We start from the raw sequence: 15,083 nt of genomic DNA on the forward strand, positions 1-15,083 counted from the left end.
GGCCGTGTTCTAACAGGCTAAATTTCGATTCCTTCGGGTCTAACTAGAAAAAGCTAAAGTCTACGGAGAATACCTGCTCCTAACATCATGTCCGGACTAAGAATTTAAACCCAAAATTAAGTTAGACTGCTCGGCCGAAAAGGTTTTAAGGTGATTTGAGCAATTGAACGGGCGCCAAAGTAAATTGCGTTGGACTATTTATAAAAAAATAAACATAGAAATTTTGAAGCTCGATCGAAAAAGTTTAAAGTCCAACTAAGCCCAAAAAGGAGGATACCTGTCCTAGTTAAGGTTGGCGCAGCAGGACTCATGGTGAGGTGATGGGCTGATCAGGTGAGAGATTGGGGGAGTCCTTCCATCAAATACTCGATGTTTCGTTCAAGGACTCCTGTGTAGATGTCCCGCAATACCAGCTTTAAAATTCGATGAATGGTCGCGTTGGGCATCTCAGCCTTCAGGAGTCCTTGTCTGTACAGCCCGTCCTGCTGCGCTGTCACATAAAGTTGTTTGGAGCGAGGGGACCCCCGGATCTGGTACTTCCCTTGTCCAGACGGAAGTTGGCGCCATTGCTTGTTTGACCAGGGTCCCTTAAGTTGTTGAGGGTCGGTGAAGTCCCCGATGACCGCTTCTCTGTACTTCGCTGGGAGCTTGTCACAGACGAGAGTCCAGTCGGTTTGGTCGGACTTCTTCGGTGAGGTGACCGAAGACATCTTCCTCCTTTTGGACTCTCTCTGGATCTCCACTCCAACAACAGCAACCGGAGGTGGTGGTGGACTATCCGGTGGGTCGAGAACGACCACGTGTCCCGTGTCCATCAGTATGGTTCCCTCAACAGGAGGAGCCTCCACTGTCAGTTGAGCTGACAGCTTTGGCCCCCCCTGGATGGTTCCTGGCGAGTGCTTCGGTCGAGTGGGTGTATCCGGTGAAGCAGAATGAACCGCCCCCGGTGGTTGAGCCACCGGGTTTGGATCACCCTGCACCGTTCCGCGTCTCGTCCTCCTCTTCGGAACAGGTGGAGCCGCCCCTGGCGGTTGAGCCGCCAAGTTAGGCTCACCCTGTGTAGACTTAGGGCGCCTCCTCCTTCTTCTACTAGTTGCGCGTTTTTTCTTCTCGTTTCCGTAGTACAACGTCACGGTAGCCGAGTCCCCGTTGTGTTCAATTCGGTACTTGGACAGACGCCCAAGCGAACAAAGCACAGCCCCTAGGGTGGGGGGGAGAGAAATCGCCACGTTCTCAAAACACAACCTCATCGTGCGAGATCAACTGGAGAGGATGGCACATCCAGTCCATTCCGACAACTTTGCATAAATCCAATATGGCTGCCAAAATCCTTTGAAATGTCTTTGGAGGCAAGATCTCTCACAAACATGATCACTGATCACAAATATGTGACTAATTTACGTCTAATGCAGGTCATTGACCAATAACTAACCACATTTTCGATAGATTACATTTGTTTGTGTGTAATATGCTACCAAACTTTTAACAAGATTTGTAATCAAAAAGTAAGGATAAAATATTGATGTTATACATGTAACTTTTGGATAAATACAGACAATATAACTAGTCAAACAGCACTGCTCTGGATAGACACAAATTAATCTGGGTATAGAATAGGCACATTTTCGTCAATATAGCGAAGAGTAAAGTTATACGTTATATGTCTGCCTGAGTATACTGTTGTCTGGATTCACTCTCGGTCTTAACGAATTGTCCAAATCCATTGAAGATTAGAATGGACATGTATCTGCGTTCGCCGTTCTTTGTAACAAATGTTTCGCTGATTAAGGAATGAAGTTTTCCCTTCAGTTTGTCATGGGATATTGTTGTGTATAATGTAAAAACAAATCAAATGATTTAATATTAGTGAACATGATTGAGAGTGAATGATTTCAAGTAAATCTTTGGAACTCTTTAGAATTCATTAATACTACTTGTCTGGAAGACGTTTTGGCAATATCTAAAAAGGCCATCCTTGATAGTGGTCAGGATAATGGTCAGTCTTTGAGACAAGTATTTGGTGGTGTATTTGCTGGACACCGCGATGTATCTCTCCTTGTATGAATTCTTATGACGTATTGGAATCTAATATATACGAGGAATTTAAGCTCAAGCCAAATGTCCGAAGGACAGATTCGTGTGTTTAGCATATTTCTTCTTCAGATAACATAGTGGTCTTATATGTAGCACTACGCGAATTATCAACCCCAAGTTCGTTTACGAGACATTTAATGTCATAATGCTTAAATATGATATCACACACTGTTCATGTAATGTATCCAGAATTTCTATCACAGATGGCCACGACAAAAAGGGCTTCCTGACATAATTTGTCCTGTTTTGTAGTTTGACTATTTACAGTGATGTATTTTGTCTCGAAGATATTTTAGCAATATCACATGTTCCCGTCTGTGTTTTGATGTATGTGTTTGTCTGCGTGAATCTTTGTATTAATGCCTTGCTTTTTCCATCTGTCAAATACACAAAATACACGTTTTACATACATAGAAATGAATCAACCCAAACAACTCAACGTCTTGAATCTAAACTAAATATTTAAAAAGAGGCAATATGCAGGCTTCGAACTTACTGTACCGATTCGCATGACAATTGACTGCCCGCAACGTTAACCACTCGGCCACCGATTAACAGTTTGATATTAATACACTTTAGTGTTAATATGCATACCCATATCAAAATGCATCAATTGAATTAATAATACACAGATAAACAAAACAGCCACCAACAGATCTTCTGCCAGAGTTTAAACAGCTGGAGTCTATCTACTAATATTATCCGTTGTATAATTAATGTTGCACACGCACGCACGCACGCACGCACGCACGCACGCACGCACGCACATATATATACATACATACATACCTTGTCCCCCCTCTCTCTCTCTCTCTCTCTCTCTCTCTCTCGCTGCCTCTCCCTCATCCCCTCTCTCTCTCTCTCTCTCTCTCTCTCATATACATGCATACTTACATACATATACATACATACACACATACACACATACATACATACATATATACATGCATACATATAAAAAACCCGGACCCTCGGTAAACCGGTATTCCCTCAAAACCGTACATTTTTACTTCGTCCCGAGGGCATCTGATGTAGAGGAGTTTCACTGTGTGTATACATACATACATACATGCATACATGCATACATGCATCCACTGTTTCATGCACGTAAGCGGGATAGACCGCGTAGATTGTAGGCCCCATGCATATGGTTAAGTTAAAGAACTTCCTTTTTATGGAAGCTTCGATAGCTCAGAGCGTATCGTGGTTAGTCTTGCAATTTGCGGGCGAATCGGTGCCACAGGTTCGAATCCCAGCAACGGCATGGGACAATTTGTGAGGCCAGAAAGGATTTAATTATCCCCTGCGCCAGTGCGTTAATATCTATGCGTGTAACAGTCAACTTCGACATACATACAATATATAGATATTCATACATCAGTACATACATACTATTTTATTACGAATCAAATGTAGATATGTCTGGTGTGTGGGTGTACTTTGTAAAATTGAATATAATGCATTTACATTGTATCTTTAACTGGTGGCTAGACGTTTCAGCTGCAATAATGTTATCATCCTGTTTCATCTCTGTTGTAGGTATAACTAGTTTCTGTAACTTTTTATTTTTTCCTGGCAACATTTACCCAATAAAGATAGTATTGTATTTTTATTGTATTGAATTGTATTATGTTGTGTTGTGTTGTGTCGTGTGTTGTATTGTGTCGTGTGGTGATTGTACGAGCGTTATAATTAACAGGGCTTTTGTAGTTAAACAAGATATATTTCTACGAAATAAAATGTTGTTGTTTATTTCTAGAAACACTGTTTCTAATTCTGAAGTTAGTTTTGCAAAGTAAAACAAATGAACTGAAAACCAGCAGATTACCCTTCCAACCCTCCAATAATAAAATCAAAAAGCAAACCATAGCAAATTAGAAAAAAGAACAAGAAATACATATTAAAAAACAATTATGCGGATTCTGCTTTTAAAAGGAAATGGGATCAGACAGAACAAACTGCATTTACGTTTTGTTTATAGGGTGAGCGCCTTCTAACATCTGAATTCAGTTTAACAAATTAAGTATCCCCCCCCCCCCACACACACACATACACGCACGTCACGACTGATATATCAAATGCCTTGGCATGTGCTATCCTGTCTGTTGGATGGTTGTTGAAGCCCAAAATGTCCCAACTGCCCAAGATGTTGCAATTGGAATATCTTGGGCCGGTGTCCGCCCAAGATGTCCCAACTGCGACATCTTGGGCAGTTGGGACATTTTGGGCTTCAACACTCCCCTAACAGCTGGTACTATTGGCATTTGTGTACCCGACCACTTGTGCAAACATGCTGAATCCAGATTTGGCTGATAGACTTACAGGATAGATATACTTTCTCGTTTTGTTTTGGATCATGACATCGCAAAACTGTTCACAAAACAAAGCAAAACGAAATTCCATAAAGTAGCACCAACGACTACATAAACAGCTACAGCAACAAACAAAACAACAACAACAACACAACAGCACAATAATACATAGAAGACATGTGAAACTTTGCGGGAGACTATTTGTAAAAGTAAACATATAGGGCCGAATTTATAAAGCTCAAAACCTTTTGTTTGTCATATATGTATTATTTAAACTGTGTAAGTACAGTGGTCTAGTGCTTATAGTCAAAAGGGAAAAAATGAATTGGCATTTAATGTTAATATGCATTTAACAAGATAATGTTAAGTTTAAACCCATACCAACTCAATTAACATTTTTTGAAAAATAATTCAGTGTAAATAAAAAACGTTTCTTTACAAAATATTACCAAACGGTATAGGTTAAATCTTATTTAACAATACAGGTATGACGACAATTGATGGAGAGGGAGAACTTAGCTCAGTGATAACATATTCACGGACAATGTATGGTGTTCAGATGTACACTAATCAACATCATCATGTCTAGCGCCAGTATATTAATTAAACTTGTTTATTAATATTATTTAGTTTTACATGCGAGTCCAGTTTTTGCATGTTTACGTTTTCCATTACAATCCTGTTTTTATAGTATCCCTTGTTCTGATAAAAACGTCGTTTGAAAAATATTGATGTTGTCCTTATTGGCGTGGTGGCAGCGTTTGTAATCTACGCCTTTGAAGATTTCAACACAAAGAAATCAGCGTCTTTGACCTATTAACATTACATACAGTATTCAGCAGAATATTGTCTAAACTTCAAGCACATGTATTAACGGTAGCATCCGAGTTCTCGGTGTAAACACGATCTCGTAACTTCCGCTACGGTTATTGGTGCCAAACTGTTAAATCTGACCAACTCCCCAACATTTCATATTAATCATGGCTAATAGTAAAGCCCCAAACAATGGCAGCTCACAAAAATGAGACCATTAATTCATTTGAAAACTGGCAATAAAACGTAATGTGTATTTTTCCGTTCGACAATAACTTCGCACCGTTCATAACAAAAAGGGACCACATGGCAAAACTAGACTTCAGGACGACAACGCGTCTGTATATCGAGGCTCAATGAAAAACAGCTGCTAAAAATGCTGGCCCACATACAATATCCATTACTTAATCAGTTGTAAACACCTTCCTGAATCTGATAGGCGTTTGCTGTGTGGTCGTTCTCGTTTAGTTACAGATGATGAGAAATGCCTACCAGATGAGAATGAATTTCGGTATGAAAATGACAATGATCCCCTCATTGATCAGCCAACTGTTCGTCGGGTGAATGTCGTACAATATCCATTCTTGAACACTTTGTATACACATCATCCTGTGCGTTTGGCTTTGGACACCGGTGCTACTATTAATATGATACGCGCTTCTTTTGCTCAAGGCATAAAACTGCCAATACGTCCTGCATCTCAAATGGCATGCCAAGCTGTGATGTCACACCACTGGATGTCTCAGGAGAAGTTCACTGTCAACTCACCAGAGAGGATAATACATTCCAACTTGATGCCTTAATGGCCAGACAACTTGATGTAGACGTTCTTGCTGGTAACCCATTTCACTCGTCCTGCCAAAAGTCAGATTGTTATCAATTCTGTTCTAAGACTTATGGTATACACCAGTCCAACTGCTACGCAGTTGTACCAACTACTCTAACTACCTCACTCACAGGACCTACCAGGGGTGTTAGTAAGCGAGACAACGTCACTGACTCAAATGTCCTGATCTGCTTGGTAAGTTTGCGGATGAATCATGCCTTAACAGTCATTCAGATAACAGTACTGAGTTTCGTGAAGTAGACGCACAAAGTACTCGTGAAGTCGTGGCGGATTCCATCCCAACTCGAAAATCTACTCGCATAAAAGTTGTTCCAGCATGGCAAAAATCTGGAGAATGGGAGATGGCTTAAGTTTCTATTGTTTCTTACAAGATTATTCATTTTGTGCGATTGTGTTCTAGTTACCGTTATACTTTCAGAGAGAAACAAGGAAGGGCAATTAAGCTAACATCTTTATTTTTGTTTGCTATGTTAGATTGTGTTATCTCATATCCTGACACAGAAAGTCATGACACATGCATGTAAGCTGTGTGTTTATAAGATACAACTTTTTAAAGAACATTTTACATGATACACATTTATCTTTTCAGGAGAAAAAAGAAAGAACAATCACGCCAGTATATTAATTGAAACTTGTTTATTAATATTATTTCGTTTTACATGCGAGTCCAGTTTTTACATGTTTTCGTTTTCCATTACAATCCTGTTTTTATAGTATCTCTTGTTCCGATAAAAAGTTTATCTAAAAAATATTGATGTTGTCTTTATTGGCGTAGCAACAATGTTTTGTGCCATTCCAACTGCAAGCATACCAATCACTCGACGACGTCCATTTTCCGACATGTGTTACATCACGTTGTCGACAATCAGATACCAACAAAAGTGATGATAAGCCATACAATCGTTTTGCGATCCAATGATAAGGAACATTACGTCAAACAAGAGTATGTGATCGGACATGCAAAAAAGGAAAGATATTAAAGCGTGAGTAGCACGTGCAATAATTGACAAAACTGGCATATCAAAGGGAATGGTTACACAATCATTTTCGTGAAATGTTCATGACCAGATTTCAAATAAATGCAATTCTGTACACATTCATGTGGTGCAGTATTCTCGGAGAATGAACTAAAGGACAGTATAAGAGAGAAATGGGAAACTGATTTCTTCATGGACACCCCCCCCCCCCCCCCCCCCCCCCCCCCCCCCCCCCCCCCCCCCCCCCCCCCCCCCCCCACCCCGCAGTTTTTGGCAGTCTACGAGCTAGACGGTGGACACTTTCACCACCTTTTCAAGTAAACAAAAGTAGATAAAATTGCACCTGGCTTTTTGTGTCGCTTTATTTTACTCACAATTTTGAATATGTTGCTATTTTAACAATATGTAACCTACAATTTTCACTAAATGTGGCAAATCTCCATATTTGCCTGTGTAGTATTGGCTGTGGAACATCAAAGTTTTAAATAACTTTATATTCAATACGGTTATCGTTGTTGTTGTTTTGGTTGTTGCTTTGTTTTGGGTCTTTTTTGTCTTTTTTGTTGTTGTTGTTTTGGTGCGGTGGGGGTTTGTGCACCTGACACGCACACACACACACGGTACTGACCTGCATTGCAACGCAATTTTTTTTACTCAAGATGTATTTTTCTTGGTAACATATTTTAAATTAATTTGTAGCTTAATCACGGAAAAGCAAAAATAAGTACATCAAATCTGGATCAATAGTTCAAATCACACACCCCTGTCTATATTTTATAATCTATAATATATTTATATAGTAGTTTAAATGAATTTACTTAGACGTTGAATTTCTAAGTAAATTGAAAACATGTCTATACATCACCAACACTATTGAAATTGCGTTCAGTTATAATCATGTTGTCCAGAGATTAGAAGTAGTATTCCATATTACTGATTATTTTTGTTTCACAAATTAGAATGTAATGGTATTTCTTTAATGATCAACTTTTACAACATGTCCTGTACCTTCATCTTCACTAGAAAGCAACAGCCACAGAGGACATCTCACACACATTCATTCTATACATTAGAACTGTGTTCTAGTATATTCACTCCGACTTCTTAACAGGTTTTATAACAAATGTACTATTATTTTGCCAGTTTATTACATAATTTTGTATGAGTAACGGATATTTCATATGTATTAAAACACACGGGAGGATAGTAATGTTCAACAAAGTATCCAGTGAAGCGTATTTTGATGATGTTAAAACCCAATAGATTTACACTTTTCATATGCGGTAAATTATATTACAAGTCATCATTTTCTGAATGAGAACACCTTCATTTTACCAATATTGTGACAGAGAAATGCACTGGTTTATTGAGAAATAGAGAATGTGTAAAGAAATCAAATTCCATAGACGGTAATGGTAAACGTTTAAGTCAACGTACACATCATAATACAACGATTTGCCTTTAAAAGTAATCAGAAAAATGGTATAGCGAACTTGACTACGTCGGGCCCATTTTGTAATAAACAAACCAGTTTGTAATATGTACCTATTTTGTAATGACAAACGACCCATTTTGTAATAACAACCCATTTTGTAATAAAAACGACCCAATCTGTAATACAAAATAGGTGCCCATTTTGAAATAAAAAACTACCTATTCTGTAATAAATACTTTAAAACGTTGGGATATGACCTAGGTATTAAATATATTTTTACACATTTAAATAATGTTAAACATTCGGTGAGAGTGCGTCTTCCTGTGGAGCGAGACGTCTAAGGTTGGTCCCACTAAGTAGATCTTACGTAGACCAATTGACATTCTCTGTTTCATCCAGTGCTCCACTACTGATAAATCAAAAACTAAGTATGCATTTGGCCAATGTGGATATGGCAAATATCTTCTGTAGTCTTTGTATGAAAATTATCGAAGCATCTGACTAAAAATATGTGACTTTTATATTTCGGCAATTATCGTAAGTTTGTTTTATTTAACGACGCCACTAGAGCACATTGATTTTTTTTTATCTTAATCATCGGCTATTGGACGTCAAACATATGGTCATTCTGACACTGTTTTTTTAGAGGAAACCCGCTGTCGCCACATAGGCTACTCTTTTACGACAGGAACCAAGGGATCTTTTACTTGCGTTTCACACAGGCAGGATAGCACAAACCATGGCCTTTGTTAAACCAGTTATGGATCACTGGTCGATGCAAGTGGTTTGCACCTACCCACTGAGCCTTGCAGAGCACTCACACAGGGTTCGGTATCTGGATTAAAAAGCCCATGCCTCGACTGGGATCCGAATCCAGTACCTACCAATCTGTAGACCGATGGTCTAACCACGACGCCACCAAGGCCGGTCGTAATTACTACGTCTTTATTTCAATATCTGCTGAAAGGGACTTCCGACTTAGGTCTTTTTCTCAGAAAATTAAAATACCTAGGCAATATATAAAAAATTAAGGTTGTGTGATATTCTCTGTATTATGTGACAAGCTATTCAATGTCATATCTCTGCACAACAGAGTTAAAAAGAAGTTACGATAGAGTTTAGACGGTTTACAACAATGAATCATTATACAGTGCATTGTATATAGCAATAGCAGTGCTGGACTTCATCGTGATCTATTATTTCCACAGCATATAGGAGAAATGTCACTTACAATAGCTTTTACCTTTTTCTACAGCTACCTTAAGTAATTGGACGTCTAAATGCGAACATGGATGTGCACATACTAATATCTCAAATAAGGAACTATAGGTAGCAATCCAACAAATGGCATTTCACCGGGTCAAAGTTCGAAGTGCACGCAAGTTTTTTTTAGTAGAGCACTAAATACTGCCACGCCTGCCATTGGTACTATACATGACAGGACTTGGTGTCACATGGTGTTGTTTTATATGACCAGTAACTTCATGTAATTTTTTTTTGGTTTAACTAATATCAGTGTACTGGGTACAATTATGCTTAAAATATGTCCAGGGTGCCGCTAAAATTAGGATGGAAATGTTGGTGCGCAACTAGGGTGGTCAAAGCTGGCGACTGTTATAGCCAAAACTAGTTGCTTGCAGTTATATTTCAAGTATTCATATACATGGTGTATATGTTGATTGAAAGGTAGCTTATAGCATCTTTAGCGATATAAGTTACTAAAGTAGTGTCGGAAATAGAATAAAAATAATTTTCGTCGATTATGTCTTTCATATTAAACTAACAGGTAAATATTTTGTAGGTATCTATTTAAAGACATATTGTCACAGACCACTGACCTATTTAATGGTCTAACAAAGTATTACCTGAACAAAAAAAAAAATTTGATTTGTCAATAAATGTACTTTATTCAACAATCTTCATAACTACCATACTCCATTTATTAATGATATTTTGTAAAAAATAACTGAATTATGGCAATGGTCCATAATTAAAAAACTAAAATTGCTGAGAGCGTTGACATGGATTTCACTCCATCATGGTTAAGGTGATGCGATAGTTAGATTTGGTTTGCACCAATTAATGCAATTTTTATTTATTATCCATTTTTAGAGAAATAAGGTCCTTAACTCCGTGACATTATGCCTTTAATGATACTCTACCTAATTTAGCATTTACTTGTTTGGGCGCTCACTGATGTACAAGGTGGTGTTTACTCTTGAAATTAAAATAAATATGTCAGTAAACAGGTGATTTTTGTACTTTACTGGAACAGACTATAACAAATTTTGATCGACATGTTGCAATATGTGAGGGACCGTCTCTGAAACAAAACAAAATATTTGTAGACATTTCTAAGTAACTTTTGAGCAAAACTGTCAAAAAGCCATTCTGAATGTGTCATCTATTATACCGATATTAAAGGTGCTATCTCCAAGTTGCGTAATGACAGCTATTGCAAATATATATAAGTACATGCTAAATTAGGTAAAGTATCGTTAAATGGATATTTACAAAATATTTACTTGTCAGTTTAATATGAAAGAAATCATCGACGAAAATCTGTTTTATTCTATTTCCGACACTACTTTAGTGTCGTCTATGGGATTTATTTGATGTAATGCACCCTATATTTGACACCAGCCTCGGTGGCGCAGTGGCTAAGTCACCGGGCATAAGGCTGGTAGGTACATCTCTGTACCGGCTCCAACGCAGAGTGAATTTTTAAGGGCTCAGTGGGTAGGTGTAAGGCCACTACACCCTATTTTCTCTCACTAACATTCTTACTAACAACTAACCACTGTCCTGGGCAGGCACTCTAGTTAGCTGAGGTGTGTGCCCAAAACAGCGTGCTTGAACCTTATTTGAATATAATCACGAAAATATGTTAAACACACAGACGTATTTGACAAAAATATTGCACTAAATTTATACAGGAGGAAGTCCCTCTAAAAATAGGTCTATTTTGTTTTTATAATGTTGACGACATATCATAGAGTTTCGCCAAGTGTGGAGGGTATATCGTGTTAATTACTTGTGAACCATTCGTTATTTTTTATACGAATGGTACGAGCTATTTCAACCATTACATAATGGTGTCTTAAACCTTGATTAATAATTTAAAGAAAGAAGCTTTAAATCACAACGGACTTATTTATTCATTTTAAAATTAAAAACAATGTCTCCATAGCCTTGTCAAAAATTAAAGTTGTTAGCCGAACTGGCAACGTATTTAAAAATACAGGAAATCCCAGGATATATACATACATACATACATACATACTACACACACACACACACACACACATACATACATACGTTTTCCACAGCCTTCAGAAACACTGAAACAGCCGAACTGGCATCGTGCATGGAATCAGAAGAAGATTAAGTAATTAGAACGAAAACGTTGTATTTACGATAATTGCCGAATTATAAAGGTTACATATTTTTAATCAGATGCTTCGATACTTTTCATATAAAGACTACTGAAGATATTTGCCACATCCGCATTAGCCGTAACCACGGTACATGCCTAGTGTTTGACATATCAGTAGTGGAGCTCTGGATGAAACAGAGAATGTCAATTGGTCTACGTAAGATCTATTTAGGTAGACATTTTGTCACCGAATGTTTAAATTTATTTAAATTTGTAAATATATATTTAATACATGGGTCATATTCCAACGTTTTAAAGTATTTATTACAGAGTAGGTAATTTTTTTATAAAAAATGGACACCTATTTTTTTTATTACAAAATGGGACGGTTTTTTATTACAAAATGGGTACTTATTACAAAATGGAGCGGAGCGAATAATGTTTAACGTGCGCATGTACCACGAAGGTTTCGCACAAGCCTGTCACGGACTTAGCCTCTGACATCGCCAGTGACTAAGTCCAGGCATAAGTTTGAGGTCGGCGGAATTGGCAATACAAATTTAGAAGTCACATCTGAGACCTAAGACCAAAATAAGCTGACTCGATTCTCCTTATGTCTGGCCAAAAAACATTAAAACAAAAATTCCAAACATAAATTAGAATGCTCGGCCGAAATGGTTTTAACTTGATCTGAGCAATTTGGGCGGGCTACCAAAGTAAAGTGTGTCGGACTGTTTACAATAAAAATAAACATAACATTTTGAACGACAACCCAAAGTTTTAAAGTCAGGTTCGGGACTTGATTCCTCTTGGTCAGCAAGTCTGTAATGACGACATGAACATGAACGTAGTGCAACTTCGTGTATGCGTTGTCTGAACTGCGACCCGTGTTAAAATGAGAAATTCTTTGTATAGTTTTTGGATACTGTTAGTCCACTGCATGGAAATGAGGTTTCAATCCATCGGTAATGCGCACGCATCTGCGCTATCACGAACACAAAGCGTTGCACGTGCAGTACGCGCTGAGGTGTGCAATATGACAAATTACGTTCTTTTCATTACACACAGCGATCGGTAGTATGCAACCAACATACTGGCAAGTAATTGTGATGTTCTAATCATAAACCTAAATTTGCTAAAGGTTTTTGGTTAAGTATATATTTTTACCTACAAACTTCAATGTTATACATCATAAAGATGTAACACTGGTTGTCGGGGATGATACGTGTTATTGTGTGGCTCTTTGTCCAAACATTTTATATCCACATTAATATTGGAACTTCTGAAATGTCGGACAGCTGTTCGAGATCTTGTTTAATTAAGTTAGCAACTGAATACAGAGACATTAAATTAACATGTTAGTGTTCTCTCTAATTTATTTTGACTAGCATATTTCCAACGATGAATTTAAAATAGAACCACTGATTATATTGTTCTACATTTTTGAACGTTTTTACATACAGAGTTGAATACAGCTGGAGTTTCGCTATATATTGCCTGGATAAATACGTTTAGCGAGACGTCAGCACATTTTAAACTATGTTGGGGGTTTTCGAGCAAAAGGGTTCTTAAAGACTTAAAGCGGCAGTATCCGGAATATTTTTATTATTTAAGCATATAGAACAGAAAATCCAATTACGTTTGGTGCATTTATGACGCCGCACTCCGCATTGGTTTCACTACGCTGGCTTATCCAGGTGAAAAACAAAGCCAGTATTTTGAAAGTGAGATACTTTTGACGGGCTCCTACCGATCTCGGTTTTCATTGGCTTATCACAAGTATAGAATTCACCAACAAGAGATCACGTGAGATTTCCCAATTTTTGAACGAATTTAACTGTCTTGATTGAGAGGTCGTCTCATATCTCCAAAACATATTTGTATCCATAGAGGTATAGTACAACGCCTTTACAGGGGTCGGTGGGTGGGGGATTTGCCTTGAAATTTTGACAGTGGCCAGATGTTGGCATACGCGTTACATGTAAGGGGGTGTTACTAATTACGTAACGCTCTAGGGGTAGAAGAAGAGAGTACTGTTTTCAATTTACGTAACATTTTTCAAGACTATATGTTATTTTTATTCATTACTTAGACCAAAAAAGGTATTTTTTTTTAATGCGCGGTCAGTCTAGGATCGATCCCCATCGGCGGGTATATAAAAGACCATGGTATGTGATATCCTGTCTGTGGGATGGTACATATAAACGATCCCTTGCTAAAACAAATGTAGCGGGTTTCCAAGGCGCGTGTGCAGGGATTTCAGCGGGGTTGGGGTTATAGACCGTGTTGAGCGAAGTTTATATGGGGCCATGCTCCCCCACAAAATACATTTCAATTTGTTTTAAGCTTGGGCAAGTAAGGGTTTCGACCTCCAATACCCCCCCCCCCCCCCCCCCTCCCACTGCACATGCACTCGATTCCTCTCTAAGATTATATCTCAAAATTACCAAATGTTAGACATCCAACAGCAGATGGAAGGAAGGATAGGATATGTTTTATTTAACGACGCACTTAACACATTTTATTTACGGTTGTATGGGGTCGGATGATTATTAAATCAATATGCTTATCTTTGATGTCGTTAACCCCCCCCCCCCCCCCCCCCCCCCTAACTTTACCCCTTCCAAACGAAATAATATGTATTTGAATTTGTCGATTTTAACACGTAAAATTAAGAAGTTCATTGTCTACTTTAGTATATTTTATTTAAAAAATATATACATGATTAATGTGTTACTGGTATACAAACTAAACTTTGAAAATTCTACTTACACTTTATAAAATATCAATTCTGAAATAGGAAGGTACGACTGTCGATAATACGTTGTCAAGATCAAACCGGTTTTAACAAAAGACTCTAGTACCGTATGCTCAACCGAACGTTCTTCGTACAGCGCAAGATTTCTCTTTTAATTTTTTGAGACGAACCCTACAATTTGAAATCGGCAAACGCACGTGTTAACTGAAACTGACAACAGGCTGTCGTTTGTGCTTTGCTGAGCTATGGCGGCACAGGCGACGAATCAAGCGTATACATTTGACGATATCCGTTCATAGCGAACACAAACGACTTTTTTTTAAAATGCATTTGAGCTTGTATTTCACATTTGTACATGATGTTATAACATGGTAACCAGATAATGTAACTTTAAAGACACTTAAAATGTTCAGGGAGTTCACCACTGCTGGTCACTTAATATAAACAATATTCAAGCCAGTTCCCTTCTGC

The sequence above is a fragment of the Gigantopelta aegis genome, chromosome 15 (assembly GCF_016097555.1).
Source record: "Gigantopelta aegis isolate Gae_Host chromosome 15, Gae_host_genome, whole genome shotgun sequence".
Classification (NCBI taxonomy): Eukaryota; Metazoa; Mollusca; class Gastropoda; order Neomphalida; family Peltospiridae; genus Gigantopelta; species Gigantopelta aegis.